At 44.6% G+C, this 8,293-nt stretch overlaps 1 long non-coding RNA gene across 1 annotated transcript; it reads right to left on the bottom strand.

Annotated features, from left to right (window-relative positions):
• Positions 1–3,146: 3,146 nt before the first annotated feature.
• Positions 3,147–6,518, bottom strand: LOC147985261 (uncharacterized). Its single transcript, XR_015616555.1, has 3 exons — positions 6,202–6,518; positions 5,072–5,143; positions 3,147–3,449 (listed from the first exon to the last, which is right to left on the bottom strand). It is a non-coding gene; the product is annotated as an uncharacterized LOC147985261 (long non-coding RNA).
• Positions 6,519–8,293: the final 1,775 nt, after the last annotated feature.

Here is an 8,293-nt window from a genome sequence, read left to right as displayed (position 1 = left end):
GGCATGATGATTTCAATGATGCTCACATAAAAGATTAGGATTGAAACATAAACAGAGCATCATGAAGAATATGACTAACACATTTAAGTCTAACCCAGTTCCTATGCATAGAGATTTTTTGAGCAAACAACTTATGGGAACAATAATCAACTAGCATAGGAAGGCAAAACAAACATAACATTAAAACTTTAAGCACATAGAGAGGAAACTTGATATTATTGCAATTCCTACAAGCATATATTCCTCCCTCATAATAATTTTCAGTAGCATCATGAATGAATTCAACAATATAACCAGCACCTAAAGCATGCTTTTCATGATTTACAAGCATAGAAAATTTACTACTCTCCACATAAGCAAGATTCTTCTCATTCGGAATAGTGGAAGTATCACAAGAAACTCGAATACTATAAATTGTTTCCACATTAAAAGAGTAATGTACAAAAAAGGGTAATCACAATCATGACAAGTTTTATAAATATAATCATCACTACTTTTTATATCATAAGTATCATCACAATAATCATCATAGGTAGGAGGCATGCTATCATCATTATAAATTTGCATATCAAAACTTGGGAGACTGAAAATATCGTCTATAGCTTCCCTAAGCTTGGGACAAACATTAATTGCAGCAAATATATTCTCAAAAGCATCATCTTCATCAAACATAGCATCCCCAAGCTTGGGCCTTTTCATATCATAAGCATAACCACTCTCATCATTAATAGTATGGATAGCACCAATAGTATAGCAATTATCATATTCTTCCAAGCAAGTGCCAAAAAGATTTTCAAGATCATAAGAAGTATAATTATCTTCCACAATTATATTTTCATGAGGCACAATAGTAATATGAGCAGCATTATATGGGAGAGATATCTTTTTACCTCTCTTCCTTTTTCTTTTCTTCTTCTTCACCACATCATGTGTGGGTTCAATCCTCTTTTTGGAGCTCCTTATTAATGAGATTGGTTGAATAGGAGGCTCCTCCTCGTTACCTGATTCATCATAAGAAATAATAAAAGGGTATTGGGAAGTCTCTTCCCTTTCGTTAGTATTCTCTTCATCCTCTATTTGTTTTGTTTTCTTTGTGTAATTGGCAATATAAGGATTTTCAATGCAATTCGCTGCACAATACATATAAATTTTCTCTAGATCAAAACCAAGAAGTTTATAATGGGCAAATTCTGGAAGATAGTTAGTTATACGTTTCATTTCTTCATAACCCATAAGCAAACTAAGTTCAGTATGATGTGCAAGAGAAATCAAATCATCACAATTTTTGGAAATGATTAGATCATGAAACAATTTGCATCGGATGGTTAAATGACCACGTTCATTGCAAAGCTCACAAGTATGGCCAAGAAAATTTAAATTTTCAGCACAATCATCTAGCCTTTCTTGCAAAAATTTAGTTTCTAAGTACTTATGCCTCTTGCAATATCTACCTTCCCTATTTGGTGTGTACTTACAAACCCAATGCACTCCACAAAAATTGACATGTTTATAGGATACATTTTCATCATAACTAGTGCAATCATCATTAGTACCATGGATATTCAAGGAGTTCATACTAACAACATTGAAATCATGCTCATCATTCAAAGATTTAGTGCCAAACATTTTAATGTAGTCTTCTTCTAACACTTTGGCACAATTTTCCTTTCCATCATACTCACGAAAGATATTAAAAAGATGAAGCGTATGAGGTACACTCAATTCCATTTTTTATAGTTTTCTTTTATAGACTAAACTAGTGATAAAACAAGAAACTAAAAGACTCGATTGCAAGATCTAAAGATATACCTTCAAGCGCTAACCTCCCCGGCAACGACGCCAGAAAAGAGCTTGATGTCTACTACACAACCTTCTTCTTGTAGACGTTATTGGGCCTTCAAGTGCAGAGGTTTGTAGGACAGTAGCAAATTTCCCTCAAGTGGATGACCTAAGGTTTATCAATCCGTAGGAGGCATAGGATGAAGATGGTCTCTCTCAAGCAACCCTGTAACCAAATAACAAAGAGTCTCTTGTCTCCCCAACACACCCAATACAATGGTAAATTGTATAGGTGCACTAGTTCGGCGAAGAGATGGTGATACAAGTGGTATATGGATGGTCGATAATAGTTTTTGTAATCTGAAAATATAAAAACAGCAAGGTAACGAATGATAAAAGTGAGCGTAAACGGTATTGCAATGCGTTGAAACAAGGCAAGAGAGTAGAGGGGGAGAAACATCATAAGATCCAACTATAATAGCAAAGCTCGCGATACATCAAGATCGTATCACCTCAAGAACGCGAGAGAGAGAGAGAGAGAGAGAGAGAGAGAGATCAAACACATAGCTACTAGTACATACCCTCAGCCCCGAGGGATAACTACTCCCTCCTCATCATGGAGAGCACCGGGATGATGAAGATGGCCACCGAAGAGGGATTCCCCCTCCGGCAGGATGCCGAAACGGGTCTAGATTGGCTTTCGGTGTCTACGGAGGCTTCTGGCGGCGGAACTCCTGATCTATTGTGCTCCCCGATCGTTTTAGGGTATATGGATATATATAGGCAGAAGAAATAAATCAGGGGAGCCATGAGGGGCCCATGAATGTGGAGGGCGCGCCCAGGGGGGTGGGCGCGCCCCCTGCCTTGTGGCTTCTTCATTGCTTTCTTGACATGGACTCCAAGTCTCCTGGGTTGCTTTCCTTCCAAAAATAAGTTCCGTGAAGTTTCACGTCAATTGGACTCCGTTTGATTTTCCCTTTGTGCGATACTCTAAAACAAGGTAAAAACAAAAACTGGCACTGGGCTCTGGGTTAATAGGTTAGTCCCAAAAATCATATAAAATAGCATATAAATGCATATAAAACACCCAAGGTTGATAATATAATAGGATGGAACAATCAAAAATTATAGATATGTTGGACATGTATCACACCTCTGGTTAATTCTTTCACCAGTATTGTCTACATATTCCAAAACGTGGTCCCGTGAAGTTTCCGGGCTTTTGGAGTTGTGCAGAATAGGTCTCTAATATTTTCTCCTTTTCCAGCCCAGAATTTGTGACGCCCCTGATTTGACCGTACACTAATCATACACGCAAATGTGTACGATCAAGATCAAGGACTCACAGGAAGATATCACAACACAACTCTAGACACAAATTTAAAATAATACAAGCTTTTTATTACAAGCCAGGGGCCTCAAGGGCTCGAATACATAAGCTCGAATACACAAGAGTCAGCGGAAGCATCAATATCTGAGAACAGACATAAGTTAAACAAGTTTGCCTTAAGAAGGCTAGCACAAAAAAACATCTACGATCATAAAGGCAAGGCCTCCTGCCTGGGAGCCTCCTAACTACTCCAAGTTGTCAGCGGCCGTCACGTTGTAGTAGGCACCCTCGGGGTAGTAGTAATCATTAGTGGTGTCGTCTGGCTCCTGGGATCCGTCATCTGGTCGCAACAATCGGGTATGGGGAAAAAGAGGTAGCAAAGCAACCGTGAGTACTCATCCAAAGTACTCGCAAGACTTACATCAGATCTAAACTAAGTATGCATCTGTATCAAACGAATGGGTTGTATCTGTGGACTAAACTGCAGAATGCCAGAAGAGAAGGGGAAAGCCTAGCCTATCGAAGACTAGCATCTTCAAGCATCGTCAAGCATCCTGCAGCATATAGAAGAGTACAAATCAACATAAGGTAAAGTAGTAGCAGTGTTATCAACCTCGGCCAGAGATCCTTTCTCGACTCCCGGCGAGAAAGCAATCCTAGAGCCATACTATCCATTTCTCATTCACAATTCATTTCTCCTCACAAGTATCTAGTTCTAGTTGTATCGATCGGGATACTACTCCAAGTGTCTGTTACCGTAGGACAGGCTATCGATAGACGTTTTCTTCCCTGCAAGGGTGCACCAACTTACCCACCACGCTCGATTAACTCTGGCCGAACACACTTTCCTGGGTCATGCCCGGCCTCGGCCAAATAATACGCCGCAACCCGACCTAGGCTTAATAGAGAGGTCAACACGCCGGACTAGACCTATGCCCCCAGGGGTCATGGGCCATCTCCCCGGGAACTCCTGCATGTTGCGTACGCGGCCGGTGAGTAGACCTAGCTACCTCCTTCAAAAAGGCAGGTGCTTACCATTCCAACCCGGCGCGCGTCGCTCAGTCGCTGATGTCTATTAAGCTTCGGCTGATGCATACGACGCGGAACGCCCATACAATGCCCATGTGATGGTTAGTGCTATCAGGCCAGATGCCCCTTGGATCAAATATCCAAATCATAGTGGATTAGGAGCACGATGTAACGAGCAGAGACTCACGATCGATGTGACCCCGTCGCACCGTCTCGAGTACTTGCGGCAAGGGCTAAGAATGCCCGGCCACGCCTCGTAAGTATCTCGCGGGCACCTTCCAGGTCAACCCGACTCCACATCACTCGCTATTAAGCTCGCGTGGGTACCCATCAGGGCCGACCCATCTTTAGTAACATGGTTCAGTGTAAAGTCATAGTAACCATAGTAACTGTGTGTCTAACACCAAGGGGAAAACCCGAGGAATCACCCCCGGTGAATTCCACTCGATGTAATCATCAAGTTGAACGTAAGAGGATCCACCCTCGAGGTTCACACTTGAGGGGTTGCACGACAGAGCCGTAACGGAAGTGGTTAAGAAGGAAATCACCCTCGATGACCTCAATCGTATAGCTACACTACAGAGATCTCATCAGGAGTGATGTAAGAGGTTCCACCCTTGGCACTCGATGGTAACCCTGCAGAGCCGTACAACTAGGGGGGTGATGTGCGGTGTTAGGGCCTGGACGTCGATCACGTTGATCGAGTCATCGAACATAAAGTGGGGCAACTGGGACAAGACGGGGGGGTCACTGATGGATCTCTAACGAACCTATACTAAGTAGTTTAGGATAAGCAGGTAAGGTATGAAAGTAGGTAACAAAAACAGGCTATGCATCAGAGTAGGATCATACATAAAGCGGTAGCAGTTCTAATGCAAGCATGAGAGGGAAAGAAATGGCTGATATCGGAATGCTCAAGCGGGGTTTGCTTGCCTGGTTGCTCTGGAAAAGAGGGGTCGTCGGGGATGTAGTCGTACTCAGTCGCATCAACGTCGGTCTCGGGGTCTACCGGAGAAGAAGAGGGGGGAGAAACAGTAAGTACAGGGCAAACAAGCATCACAAAGTATAACAAGGCAAAACGCGGTGCCAGGAGTGACCTAACGCAGTACTAGGTGATACTAGCGAAGGGGGGAAACATCCGGGAAAGTCTTCCTAGAGTTAGGCATTTTAGGACAGATGAAACGGAGGGGAAAGGTTGCATGTTGCTATGATAGGGGCATGTGGTGGACGAACGGAGCGCGTATTCAGATTCATCTCATCGTTCTAAGCAACTTTCATGAACAAATTATTTTCATCCGACATACAGTTTATTTTATAAGATTTTTCAAAGTTTTAAAACATTTCCGGCATTAACAGAATTAATTTAAAAGGTAAAAGCAATTATTGTGTCAGCATGATGTCATTAGTCAGCAGTCTGTTTTACTGGTCAAACTAGCACGTGGGTCCCGGTTGTCATTAACTAACACTAATTAACAGTTTAATAAGTTAATTATGTTAATTAACAGGATTAATTAAGTTAATTAATTAATTTTTAATTTTAATTATTTTATTAATTCTTTTTTTAGAGGGCGCTGGGGCCCCACGGTCAGTGGCTGTGGGGTGGGGATTAGCTTAGCGCTAACCACCCAGTTAGTGGTCGGGGCACACCGGCACGGGCCGACCTCACTAGGGAGGCCTCCGGGCGCATGGCACGGCGAGGGCATGGCTGGCAGCGGCCGAGCCATGGGCTAGCATGGGCAGGGGTGGCAGCAACCGCCGCCGATGGCCACTGCGAGTGAGGGGGAGCGAAGCGAGCGAGGAGGGGCGGTCGGGGCGCAACTGCTGACGAGTGGCGGCTGCAGAGGAACGCGGCGGCATGGCGCCGGCGCGGCTGAGCGCAGCGGCAAGGAAAGCAGGGCAGTAGCAGGACAAGGGCGGAGGCGGACACGGCGAGCGGCAGCCGATGCGGGCGCGGCTGCAGTGGCGCACGGCGTGGCGCGTCGAGCGCGACAGGGAGCGCGTGCTGGAGTGGTACAGGGCGCGACGACGGGAGGAAAAGAAAAGGCGGAGGCCGGGGGCCTCACCGGCGATGGAGGGAAGCGGGGGCGGCGAGGATCGAGGTCGGCCGACGATGGAGAGGCGGGGACGAGGACGAGGCAACGCGGGGAGGCTCCGGCGAGCGGTGTCGAGGTGGCGGGGCGCGGTCATCGGGGCGGCGCCAAGGGCGGCGGCGTCCAGGCGGTGTCGGCGAGGTGGCGCCGACGTGGTAGCACCGGGGAAGGGCGGTGGCGGTGGTCCGGCGAGGTGGCCCCAGGCGGCGGCGATGGGCGACGCTGGGCGGGCGTTGGGGTTTGCCCGATCCCTTTCTGGATCGAAAGGGGGAGGGGAAGGAGCGAGGGGATCGTGGGGGTAGCGGTTAGGGTTTCTGTCGGGTGGGGGATAAGATGGGAGCGGGGTGGGCCGCTGGGCGATGGTGCGCGCCGGCCTGGTGGCCTAGTGGATGTGGGCCGAGCCCAAAGGTGACACGGGGCTTTCTCTCTCTCTTCTCTGACTTTTCCCTTTTCCTTTTCTTTTACTGCATTGCCATTTTCTTTGTGTTTGCAAATTGTTTGGCCACCAAAACATTTTTGAAAAATGTCCAATCTGGCCAAATAATTATGATGCAATATACTGCACTGCCACATCAAGTTTGGAAGCAATATAATTCCATTTTGAATTTTTACATTGCATTAAAAGAGTCGAAAAGGTGATGTTGGCTCTGTTTTTTCAAGATGATTGGGTCATCAGGTACTTTAGATGATGTTGCTACCCTGAACATAATTCACAAAGGATTATTTACAAAATTATGAACTTTTTAGTTCCTGGATTTGGACAACTTATATTTCACCTCATATTTGAATTTCAATTTGAGTTGGAATTTGAAATGAGATATGATTCCAATGTGATCAAGCACTGTTCAGTAAAATGATTAGCTTAATCATAGAGGGTTTCTGTAGCATGACACTGGGGTGTTACAAATCTCCTCCACTACAAGAAATCTCGTCCCGAGATTTAAGTGGGGAAGTAAAGAGTAACTTCGGGAGAACTGACCCTTATAGGGTTAATTATCTGGTGAACAATTCAGGGAAAGAGGCAGAAGTATCTCTCGAGTTGAAACTTAATAAAACATTGAGAGCAACGTATAAAGGTACAATAGGAAGTTTCAACCGAATGGACAAACGATTGATACCTAAACAGAGTGTGAGAAAGGGGTTAAGAGCATCTGGAATAGATCATCTCTCGGAAGGTGGCTCGTGACATTATATGAAGCCAAATGCAAGAATACTTTGGAATCAAAGATATACAGGAGAGTTAGGTTTCGATCCAGTGGTACTGTGGGTTATGGGCCCACCATGTGGGTTAAAAGCAAGAAGGCGCTAACATTCTGCACGGTCGTGATGGCAAGGCAGGTCAGAGGATAGTCGGTCAATTATGTCGGCGACAACATCGGTACCAAGCATGAGGGACGAAGAGAACCATTTTTCCTGCTCGTTGAATGAGGCAGGCCATTAGGCAAAGTTCTCGTCCATCGGTGGCTACCAGAATGTCATCAACAATAGTAACAGGGTCTTACTGACAGAGTGATACAGCGAGGTGTTTACATAAGCAAGGAAATATTACTGCTTATATAATATAGATCACAATAAGGTTTAAACAAACCAATGGAAAGGAAAATGTAATTGTCAGATTAAACAGAACAATGGAAAGGAAAATGTGTTTAAACACATACTTCAGGGGTATATCCTTCCCAAGGACAAGCAGAGCATGGTATCCATGACAGGATAGAAGTATAAAACCATTTAGGTAAGGGGAAAGAAATTTCATGACATTACCCATACAACGGTGTTTGGATAATTGATAAAGAAGATTTAGTATCGTGCTTTAAATGTTCCTATTGGAGATTGGATTACCACAGACATCCTTCGAGATAGCATTGACATGGTTTCAAGCAAAGGCCAGACTTTGGATACACCAAGGATCCATCGGAAACAACTTAGAAAATAAGTCATACAATTTTAGCAGGGAAAAGATGAGGGTGTGGCCGACGGGCTTAGTAGCAATCCATCAACATGTCAAAAAGGATGTATTCCCAAAATTAATATGATCAAGGTTGTGTTGGGGGGAGACAAGAATGTT

Source organism: Triticum urartu, chromosome 2A (genome assembly GCF_056163025.1).
Source record: "Triticum urartu cultivar PI428250 chromosome 2A, HENAU_Tu73, whole genome shotgun sequence".
NCBI lineage: Eukaryota > Viridiplantae > Streptophyta > Magnoliopsida > Poales > Poaceae > Triticum > Triticum urartu.
Note: the sequence above shows the minus strand (reverse complement) of the source record. Positions and strands in the feature narration are given on the sequence as shown.